Source organism: Dipodomys spectabilis, unplaced genomic scaffold (assembly GCF_019054845.1).
Source record: "Dipodomys spectabilis isolate Male_0828 unplaced genomic scaffold, ASM1905484v1 ptg000533l, whole genome shotgun sequence".
NCBI lineage: Eukaryota > Metazoa > Chordata > Mammalia > Rodentia > Heteromyidae > Dipodomys > Dipodomys spectabilis.
This window is the reverse complement of record NW_024871210.1, coordinates 814,903-827,224: the sequence shown is the minus strand read 5'-3', so window position 1 is coordinate 827,224 and position 12,322 is coordinate 814,903.

Below are 12,322 nucleotides of genomic sequence, written 5' to 3'. Positions count from 1 at the left end.
AGAGTTTCAAACAATGGATATTAATTTATAAATTTAGAAAAAGTGTAATATTTCAGGGTTTGTTACATTATGGTATGAAGGGAGTATTTGTGTGAAATCATGGTTCTTCTACCAATATGTAATACAGGAAGAAATTTCCTTAATTACGTGACTCCATATACAATAAGAAAAATGCTAGTTATGGGATTTGTTTTTATTTTTGTTTTTGTGTTTTGTTTAGTCCTAAGGGTTGAGCTCGGCCTGGACGCTCTCCTTGAGTCTTTTTGTGCTCAATTCTAATGATCTACCACTGGAATGGCAGTGCCACTTTGGTATAGCTTTTTTTGAGCAGTTATTGGAGATAAGAATCTCAGAAAACTTCCTTCTTGGGTGGGCTTTGAACCATAATCTTCAGATCTTAGTCCCCAGAATATCTAAGATATTTAAAACTATAAATATAAATAATATTTGGCAATTGTTCTCATCTCAAGAGTACCATAGTGGAAAAATGATGCAGCAAAATTATTTCAGTATTCTTTCCATACTTGGAAGGTCATCACATTAGCAGAGGTGTAGTATTTTTTAACAATAGTGATGAGCTAGTAATGATGTGAATTAAGGGGATTTAAAGGTGCAGCTTACAAGTTGAAAATTGATTAGCTAAGGTGACATTATGGCATAAAAGCTTGAGATTGAATTTCATAGAAATAACAACTTATACTTTCACTAGCCATACAACGGGCAAGGATCTTATATCTAAAATATATCTGTAACTCAAAAAATTAACTCGCCCAACAACGAATCCTCAAAGAAACAACTGCCCAATATATAAGCGGGCTAAAGACTTAAAGAGAAACTTCTCTGAAGAGGAAAGCAGGATGGCCAATAGGCATACGAAGAAATGCTCACCTCTCTAACTATAAAAGAAATTCAAGGTCCACGAGATGTTCATCTTTCCAATCAAGGAGCATGGGTTTTCCTATTTTCTAAGTTCTGTTTTGATTTCCTTTTTCAAGATATTAAAGTTTTCATCATAGAGGTCCTTCACTTCTTTGGTTAAGTTAATTCAACCTCCCTAGCCATAAAAGAAATGCATATCAAAACAACATTGACATACCACCTCACCACAGTAAGAATGTCTATAATTAAGAAATCTAATAACAACAGTTGCTAGTGGGGTTGTGGACAGAAGGGAACCATAATGCATTGTTGATGGGAGTGTAAACTTGTTCAACCACTTTGAAAAATAGTAAGGAGGTGCCTCAAAAATCTGCACATAGAGCTCCCCTCTGACTCAGCAATCCCACTTGTGGGCATTTACCCAAATGATCACAAACAAAACCATACTAAAGCTCCCAACACAACTATGTTTATTGTAGCTTTATATCCCATAGATAAGATATGGAACAAACCCAGATGCTCCTGAGTAGGTGAATGGATCAAGAAAATACGGTATATATATACACAAAGGAATTCTATGCCTCCATCAGAAAGAATGGCATTATCCCATTTGTTAGGAAATGGAAAGACTTGGAAACATTATGTTAAGAGAAGTGAGCCAGGCCCAAAGAAAGATAGTACACATGGTTTTCCTTATTTGCAATAACCAGTGTATATCTGAGTCAAGCAGAAAAGGTCAGATAAATATTCAATCTTTTTTCTTTCATCCAATTGTCTCTAACATGTTTTTAAGATGATTTCTTTGTTGCATTGTATGTCCCTCCCCCATTGTATAACCCCTGCTTTCACTTTATTTGATGTTGGCATAATATGTGGAGGGGAAAGGAAAAAACAATTCTTTTACATAGGGATACTGGTGGACCTATTGCAACAATGAAATGTACAAGTCGTTATTTCCAAAAACGAACTTTACAACTTTGGTGGGGAGGGATGATCGAGTAGGGTTGTGGTGATGGGGGTTAATGGGAAGGGATTGGAAGGAGAAACAACGGAAGAGGCAATAAGAAATGTACTCATTATTTTTCCTATGTAATTGTAACTCTTATGTATGGTATTTTCAAATTAAAAAAGATAAATAATAGCTTATTCTAATGAACAAGAGGTTACTCTTGAGGAATTATTACACATGTTTCAGAGTTTTATCCTCTACCAAAATTTGGCTATTTTTCCATTGAATTCTCAATATGTAACACCTGATAGGAAACAGCATCTATTGCAGCATTACATAAAATGCAAACCGGTGATGTTTTGTATCTTTCTGGTATGGAATGTGGAGAATTTGAAAATAAGAAGTTAGAAGTTAAAGGAATTTTGAAGAAAACATATATTCTGTCCTCTTAACAAGTCATCTACTTTTTAAAGATGAATTTCCAAAGAATTAAACTGTTTTCTGGTTTACAATGAGACAATACTAAAGTAATCATTTTTTTTCAAAATAATGTCAAATGTGAAAATATTGTATAGTTTGATACAATTCAATTTGATGAGCCTCTGATAAAGAAGGGGTGATTAATTCAAATTAGATGGCAAATGGTTTTAATTTTAATAGGTAATACACTTAGAATAATATTTACTAAACTAATAGAGTGAAATTATATTTTATATACCTAATTTTTTAACTCTAATTTTATTGTCAAGGTGATGTACAGAGGGGTTACAGTAAGAAAGTTTGTGAATACATAACTTTTTAAATTTGTTACCCCATCCTCATTTTTCACACTTTTCCTTCACCCTAAGACCCTCACAATTTCTACAGTAAATTTCCAACATATTGTCTTCTGAATACTGCTATTGCATTGCTTTCCCCTTTTTTCTTTTTTCACGATTTTGTTGTTGTTCTTCCCTTCTCTAAATAAGATCAATGTATATAACATACACAGTGTACAAAAATCAAATGCAGCAGAAGATAAAGCAAAGGGGGGAAACACACACACACACACACACACACACATGCACACACACACAAGCACATATTACACCAAAAACAACTGCAAAGATAAACCTCGGTTAACCTATCTTGGAGTTCATTTTGCTCAGCATCATGTTATCACATGATATATACAGAGGTATGAAGCCATTCTTCTCATTTGGTAGACTCTCTTAAACATTTCCTAATTAATACAAATGAGGAAAACCATGCATTCTGTTTCTTTGTGTCTTGCTTGTTTTACTCAATAGGATTTTTCCATGTCTTTCCATTTCCTTATGAATGGTTCTATATCATTCTTTCTGATGGAAGCATAGAATTCCACTGTGAATATATATACCACATTTTCTCGATTCATCCATTGAGAGGCAGATGAGTTTTAAAGATGGTTACCTGGAAGTATCACTTAGGAACATTCAAAAATGACAGATGCCAATTTCACAGACATTCTAAAAATGATTTCTAAGTAAGATAGGATTATGTGGTGGTAGAAGCATTGATATATCTGAACAATTCTAATGTATATGTTGCATTGAATTACACAAGACGATATCCAATATAATATAGGATAAATTTGAAGTGATAAAATAGTCACTTGAGAAAGATATAGGAGGCAGCCAGAAGGATAAAGTTCATATAATATTGAAGAATTTAGAAATGAAAGCTCAACTTTGTCATTTTAAATAAAAATCATGTACATGAAAGGGCAAAAGAAGGGGAGGAGAAGAAAATAAATGACAGCAGATCATTGTCCCTAATGAGAGTATAAAAACAAACATAATCTATAGGTTCCTGGTTAAAAAGAGACTAATATAATATATCCCTCTTAATTTAGGTACATTTGAAATATTTACTTGGATTTCCCAAAATAATTGAATACATAAAAATAAAATAAATGACCTAAAAGAAGTTTTTTTCCAAAACTTTCCCTTTTCTAACGAATGGAGCAATGTCATAGAAGTCATTAGAATTCCATTGTGTATATATAGCACATTTTCTTTAATCAGTCATATAATGAGGGGCATGTGGGTTGATTCCATATCTTAGCTCTGTTAAAAAAATTAAAAAAAGCTGCAATGTACATAGTTTTGGGGGTAGATTTCATGTGGTCTTCTTTGTGAACATTTGGGTAAATATCCCAAAGTGGGATTGCTGCATCATAGGGGAGCTCTATCTGTCTTTTGAGGAAACTCCATACTGGTTTCCAAAGTGGTTGAAGAAGTTTACAATCCCAGCAACAATGCAGTAAATTTCCCTTCTATCCACATGTCCTCCAGCCGCTGTTGTTCTTATAGTTCTTGATTTTAGCAATTCTAATTGATGGTTTTGATTGGCATTTCTTTTATGGCCAGAGAGGCTGAGCATTTTTTCATGTGTCTATTGGCCATCCTTCTTTCCTCTTCAGAGAAGTTTCTCTTTAAGTCTTTAGATCACTTATTTATTGGGCAGTTGTTTCTTTGAAGATTTGTTATTGGGGTTTTAAATTTTTGGGTTCCAGGTATAGTTTAGATATGAGACCCTTGTTTGTTGTATGGCTAGTGAAGATCTTCTCCGTATCCATTGGATTTCTATTGATCTTGCTAGCTATGTCTTTTGCCATGCAGAAGCTCTGCAATTTCATGCAATCCCATTTGTCCAACTTTCTTTGATTTGCTGTATTTCTGGGTCTCGATTAAGAAAATTTTGGCCTGTGCCAAGGAAATCTAGGGTTTCTCCTATTCCATTCTGTAATGTTTTCAGAGTGTCGGCTTTGACTCTGAGGTCTTTAATCCATTTGGAGTTGATTCTTATGCAAAATCATGCATAAGAATATATCTTTAGTTTTCAATAAGTAGTTAAGTAATTTTGCCAGCACCATTTACTGAAGAGGCTGTCTTTCTTCCATTCTATTTTTTAGCTTCCTTATTGAAGATTAGATAGCTATAATACTTTCTGTTCATTTTGCGATTTATATGGAACAATAAAAGGCCCCAAATAGCAATAAATGATCCTTAAGAGAAAAACAGTCCTGGAGGAATATCTATACCAAATTTCAAACTCTATTGTAAAGCCATAGTAATCAAAAGAGCTTGGTATTGGCACAAGAACCGACCCCAGTACCATTTTTTAAAGAATTTTATTTTATTTTTTTTAGAATTCAATGTCTCTTTCTGTCCCTCCCCTACTCTCATCCAATCTCTGCTCTTTTCTCAATTTCATCTTTAAAATTAGATAATTTTTGTTTCACTTTTTAAATTTAAATTTTTGTTTTTCCATTTTTTCTTGTCTCTTCTTCTCTCTCTATCATTCTGTCCAATCCATTTCCCTCTTTGAGATTAGGACTTGGTTAATTTCACTCTCCTTTTACCTTTCCACATCCCTCTAATCCTATTTTTCCGATTTCTCTCTAACCTAAAAATTTCTGGTTTGCTAGATTCTTTTTTGTTGTTCTTAGCCCATTAATACATAGTTGTCTGGTGTTGAATAAATTGGTATCTGTTGAACTAGATTGTATCTGCAGACCTTTAACTGTGTAACTACAGGACTTTGGTTGAAACTTGCCTTAAAATAGTTTCCTAGCAAAAACGGTTAGTTTCATACCAAGTGGACTGAACAAGCTGGAAAAACACAAGAAAAATGGCATGTAAGGGTATCTCTACTCCGACTCTTGATAATTAGGGGACAGAAAAGATAATAAATAACCCAGAGTAGAACTCCCCAAAAGCTCTACAAACACTAATGGTAAACATGGTGAATGAAAAGATTGAAAACCCATAAAGGGAGTTCCGGGAAGATGGCGGAGGAGAAGCTGGAATCTGAACAAGCTCTTGCATAGAAAACAGTTTCAGAGTTCCAGTGAACAGTCCCAAGCCAGAGAATCACACCAAGTGTGCCATCACAGGACAGAGAGTTAGTCAAGAGGGGGGAAGACAAGCAGATACATCTGAGCACCTGCTGCTGCAGCGGCAGGGTCGCGGCAGCGACCACCGCCGCGGGGGCATACCTGAGACACAGTCCGGGACGAAGGAGCCAGACGCAACGGATGAGCGGATTCTACTCAACACCAGCAAGAACCGACAAGGAGCGGACAACTTTATCCTGCACTTTGCAGACCAGAGACGACCCAGGATCCAAGTCTCGGCGTGAGTAGAAGCCCGACTTCCTCACTCCTTCTCAGGGAGCAGAGGAGGGAAGGCCACCCCTTCGCCCCCAGCACCGGTGATCTCCATCTTGGATACCGACAAAGCTCGGAGGAGCGGCTAGCTCCAGCTCAGGCCTTGGAATAAAACGAGTCATTTAGCAGGTCACAAGAACTTAACGGCAAAGTGACCTCACAGACTCAGTTCCATCCAGGGAAAAGTCACCCAGCTCAGGTGCCAGCCATTGGAGTGGCTCTCCTCACCGGGTAACCAGAGCCAGAGGCTGCCCCTCCCTCTAGCAGCCACCACAATCAATTGAAAAACAGAAACCCTGAGAATGGCTCCAGGCTGGGTGCTGTGAGTTTTTTTCACAAAATAGCCCCAGGGAAAAGCTACTGTTTGTTGAAAGGCCTCAACTCTATCCAGAACCTAGCCCCATCACTGCATCCCCCTCTTGTGTGATTCTCAAAGCAGATCACCCTCCCAGTAAACTAACCTGGGAGGGGGATCTCAAAATCTTGGGTAAAGCAGAGCATTTTTCTGCCTGTTCCAACAAACTGACTTAAGAAACCAATCAAGCCACAGGACCTCAAGCTGACCAGAGACTCCAACCAGACTCTGGTTACAGACAATAGGGAGATACAGGACTCTTCCCACCGCTCCCAGAAAAAAAAAAATCAAACAACTTTTTTTTTCTTCTTCTTCTTTTCGTTTTTTCTTTTTTTGTTTTGTTTTTTTTTCTCGTTTTTTGTTTCCTTATATATATAAAAATTTTTTTCCTTTTCTAAAACTTTTATTAATGTTTAATTTTCACCTCTTCTGAAAAAATAATTGTTTTCCAGTAACTTTTTTTTTCTCATAATTTTTATTTTAGGAATAATGTGAATGTGTGTTTTCTTTTCTTTTCTTGTCTCCTTTCTCTTTTTCTTTCATTCTTAATTATCTTTTTGTTTTTTGTCTAGCTCTACTGAACTTCTGATCTTTTCTTCTCACTTTCCTACCCTTTCCACCTTTTCCTCTTTTGTTCTTTTTTATGTGACTTAACTCTTGTCCTGCACATCCTCAGATAAACCCGTAGTTAACTAGTAGACCCTATCCCCCATTGTGTACACCCTTAATCCACAAACTTATTACTTAATTCAAAACCTCTGAGACTTAAATTCATTAATAGCAGTACTACCTCTTTATGCCTATATAATATTTTAAGCATTTTTTAAAAAGTTTTTCACATCTCCTATATGTCCCTCCCTTTTTCTCAACATATTCACATTCCTCTCTAAATAGATGGTCTTTTAATCTCTATAATAACATTAATTTTTACGTTTCCATTTTTTTTCTGGTCTCTTTTCATTCCCCTTTCCCTTTCTTCTTTTTCTCTCTCTCTCTCTACTTGCATCCTACCCAACCTATTTCCTGCATTGTGATTAGGACATAGTTAACTCTCCCTGTGCCTCCCCACGCCAATCTATTTCTATTTTTTACCCACATCTCTCCCTAACCCTAATAATTTCTGTTTTTCCAAATTCTTCTCTGCGGTTCGAAGTCCTTTAACATATAGTTGTTTGATGTCCAATAGATGTATCTGTTGAACTAGATTGTATCTGTAGACTATTGACTGTACAAATGCAAACTTTGGTTGATGGTTGCCTTAAGATAGTGTTCAAGCACAAAACTGGTGCTATCTTCATCTCAAATGGGCAGAGTAAGCCGGAAAAACACAAGAAAAATGGCAAATTCGGGTATCTCAATTCCCAATCTTGATAATCAGGGGTTAGAACAGATAATGAATAATCCAGAGGAGAGTTCCCAAATAGCTCTACAAACACTGCTGGCAAACATGATAAATGAGAAGTTTAACAACGTACAAAGGACTCTGTATGAGCGTGATAGGGAGAGAGAGGAGGCATCCCAGAAGTTTATACAGGAATATCATAAACATGAGGAAGCTACTCAAAAACTGATACAGGATTTGCGTGAACAACTTGAGAATACTCAAAGAGAAAGGGAGGAATGGCATGAGCAGGCTGAGAACACTCAAAGAGATCTGCAGGAATCCCACGAACGGGAGGAAGCTAATCAAAGAGTAATACAGGAATTGAGAGACGAGGTAGAGAACACACAAAGATCGCTAAAGGCATTCATGGAATCCATTAACAAAGAGCTGAAGGAAGTCAGGGAGACCACAAAGGGAATGCTGAATGGAACCCAACAGAAGGAATGGGAGCCCAAAGAAACCATAACCAATCAACTAAGTGATTTGAGGACAAACACTGAACACCAAATTAAGGAAGTAAAGAAATTCATACAAGACCTAAAACAGCTTCAAAAAAGAACTTGAAGCCACCAAAGCTGACCAACTAGAAGGAAAAGAGATAAAAAACAAAGTAGAGAGTCTTGACAGAATCTCAGGGATTGAAGACAGCCTAGATATTATAGAGAAAGAACATACAACCATCCAAGACAAGTCCAAGAAATACGATAGATCTATCCAACACCTGGAAGACACCATCAGAAGGCCTAATCTAAGGATAAGGGGTGTAGAGGAGCACCTAGAAACAGAAGTTAATGGTCTAGGAAATTTGTTTAACAGGATCCTAGCAGAGAACTTCCCAAACATGCAAAAAGATAGGCCTGCCCAGATACAAGAAGCCTTTAGAACCCCAAATAGACCAGACCAGAATAGGACATCCCACCGCCACATTATAATCCACACAGGATCAACTCAGAACAAGGAAAAGATCCTTAAAGCTGTCAAGGAGAAAAGGGTAATCACCTATAAAGGGAAACCAATTAGAATCACCTCAGATTTCTCAGCAGAGACAATCACAGCAAGAAGAGCCTGGAATGATGTATGCCATGCCCTAAAAACAAACAACTATCAACCAAGAATACTGTACCCAGCTAAACTCTCCTTCATAACCGAAGGCCAAATAAAAACCTTCCATAGCAAAGAAAAATTGAAACAATACATCTCCACCAAACCAGCCCTACAAAAGATTCTTAAAGATGTTCTACACATAGAAAACCAACAAGACCGCAAAAAGGCCAAGAAACTGCACCCAAACTGAGAATCCAAGAATCATAGGAAGAACCCAGTTTTCGCTGCCCCCAAGAAGGTAGATAACATGGCAGGAACTCCCAAATACCTCTCAGTCCTATTTCTTAATGTTAACGGACAGAAATCTCCAGTTAAGCGACATAGACTATCTAGTTGGAATAAAAAACAAGACCCTTCTATCTGCTGCCTGCAGGAGTCACATCTTGCCCGTAAAAACAAACACATTTTCAATGTTAAAGGCTGGAACAAAATCTACCAAGCAAACGGACCCCATAAACAGGCGGGAGTTGCAATCCTAATATCAGATAAAATAGACTTCAAATTAAAATTCGTGAGAAGAGATAAAGAAGGTCGCTACATACTAATTAAAGGATCTCTCCTTCAGGAGGATATTACAATTCTAAATTTCTATTCGCCAAACAATGGAGCACCCAAATTTATCAAAGAAACACAACTTTCCCTCAAATCCCATATAGATCCAAAGACATTAATTGTTGGGGATTTTAACACACCACTCTCCCCACTAGATAGATCAACTCGGCAAAAACTCAACAGAGAAACCGCAGATCTAAAGAGCTGCATAGATCAACTAGACTTAACAGACATCTACCGAACATTTCACCCAGCAGCATCAGAATACACGTTTTTCTCAGCAGCACATGGAACGTTTTCTAAAATAGACCACATTTTAGGCCACAAAGCAAACTTGTCTAAATTCAGAAACATTGAAGTTATACCTTGCATTCTCTCTGACCACAAGGGAATAAAATTAGAACTCAACACCAAAAGTCACCAAAGAAAGTCCGGTATCACATGGAGGCTGAACAACACACTGCTGAATCATGAGTGGGTCATGGAAGAGATTAGAAAGGAAATTCAAATGTTCCTGCTATTCAACAAAAATGAACACACAAAATACCAGCTCCTCTGGGACACAGCAAAGGCAGTACTCAGAGGCAAGTTTATAGCTCTGACCTCCTACATCAACAAATTGGAGAGATCTGAAACTAACAATTTAATGACACATCTAAACCTCCTTGAAAAAGAGCAGCAAGATAAACCCCAATCCAGTAGACGGAAAGAAATAATCAAAATTAAATCAGAATTAAATGAATTAGAATCCAAAAAACTATAGAAAGAATCAACAAAACAAAGAGTTGGTTCTTCGAAAAACTTAACAAAATTGACAGACCCTTAGCAAATCTTATCAGAAAAAGAAGAGAACACACCCAAATTAATAAACTCAGAGATGAGAATGGAAACATCACCACGGAAACAACCAAGATTCAGAACATTATAAGGGAATGCTTCTCAAAACTTTATGCTAATAAGTTTGAGAACTTGACAGAAATGGACCTCTTCCTAACAAATATTGACATGCCAAAACTAAACCAAGATGAGTTAAACCATCTTAACAGGCCCATATCAAGCATTGAAATAGAAACAGCAATAAGAGACCTCCCAGCTAAGAAAAGTCCAGGACCAGATGGTTTTACAGCGGAATTTTACAAGGCCTTCAAAGCAGAGCTCACACCAATTCTCCTCCAACTCTTCAATGAAATTGAAAGAGAAAGTTCACTACCGAACACATTCTATGAAGCCATCATACCCCTCATTCCAAAACCAGGCAGGGACTCATCAAAGAAAGAGAACTATAGACCCATTTCTTTGATGAACATTGATGCAAAACTTCTCAACAAAATTTGGCCAACCGACTTCAACAATTCATCCAAAAAATCATACACCACGATCAAACAGGATTCATTTCAGGGATGCAAAGCTGGTTCAATATACACAAATCAATTAATATTATTCATCACATCAACAGGAGCAAGAATAAGAACCACATGGTTATCTCAATAGACGCAGAAAAAGCATTCGACAAGATCCAACACCCCTTCCTGATGAAGGTTTTGGAAAAATTAGGAATCCGTGGAACATTCCTCAATACAATAAAGGCTGTATATGACAAACCTACAGCCAACATTATACTCAATGGTGAAAAACTAAAGCCATTTCCCCTTAACTGAGGAACAAGAGAAGGATGCCCACTCTCTCCACTTCTCTTCAATCTAGTATTAGAATGCCTATCTACAGCAAAAAGACAAGATGCAGGCATAAAGGGGATCCAAATAGGGAAAGAAGAAATAAAACTCTCCCTCTTTGCAGATGACATGATCTTGTATTTAAAGAATCCCATAGACTCCACTCCCAAATTACTCAAGCTGATTCAAAACTTTGGAAAATAGCAGGTTATAAAATTAACCCCCCAAAATCAATGGCTTTTCTGCATGCCAACAATGAGAAAAGTGTGGCTGAAATTAGAAAAGCAACTCCATTTGTAATAGCCCCACAAAAAATAAAATACCTAGGAATTAACTTAACTAAAGAAGTGAAGGACCTCTATGATGAAAACTTTAAAATCTTGAAAAAGGAAATCAACACAGAACTTAAAAAATGGCAAAACCTCCCATGCTCCTGGATTGGAAAGATTAACATCGTGAAAATGGCAATACTTCCCAAGGCTATCTACAAATTCAACGCAATACCTATCAAAATTCCACCCTCATTCTTCAAGGAAATAGAAGAGGCAATCCAAAAATTCATATGGAACAATAAAAGACCCCGAATAGCAAAAACGCTCCTCAACGGAAAGAACACTGCTGGAGGAATATCAATACCAAATTTCAAACTCTACTATAAAGCCATAGTATTCAAAACAGCTTGGTATTGGCATAAGAACTGACCTCAGGACCAATGGAATAGAATTGAAAACCCAGAAATGAACCTTCAGACCTATAGCCATCTAATCTTCGATAAGGTAGCAAAAACAATAGAATGTAAGACAGACAGCCTCTTCAGTAAATGGTGGTGGCAAAACTGGTTAACTACATGTAGAAAACTAAAGCTAGATCCTTATATATCACCCTGCACCAGAATCAACTCCAAATGGATCAAAGACCTTGAACTCAAAGCAGACACTCTGAAAACATTACAGGATGGAATAGGAGAAACCCTGAGTCTCCTTGGTTCAGGCCGAAATTTTCTGAATAGAGACCCGGAAACACAACATATCAAAGCAAGGTTGGACAAATGGGATTATATAAGGTTGCAGAGCTTCTGCAGGGCAAATGACATAGCTAGCAAGATCAATAGAAAGCCCACGGATTGGGAGAAGATCTTTACTAGCCATACAACGGACAAGGGTCTCATATCTAAAATATACTTGGAACTCAAAAAATTAAACCACCCAACAACAAATCCTCAAAGAAACAACTG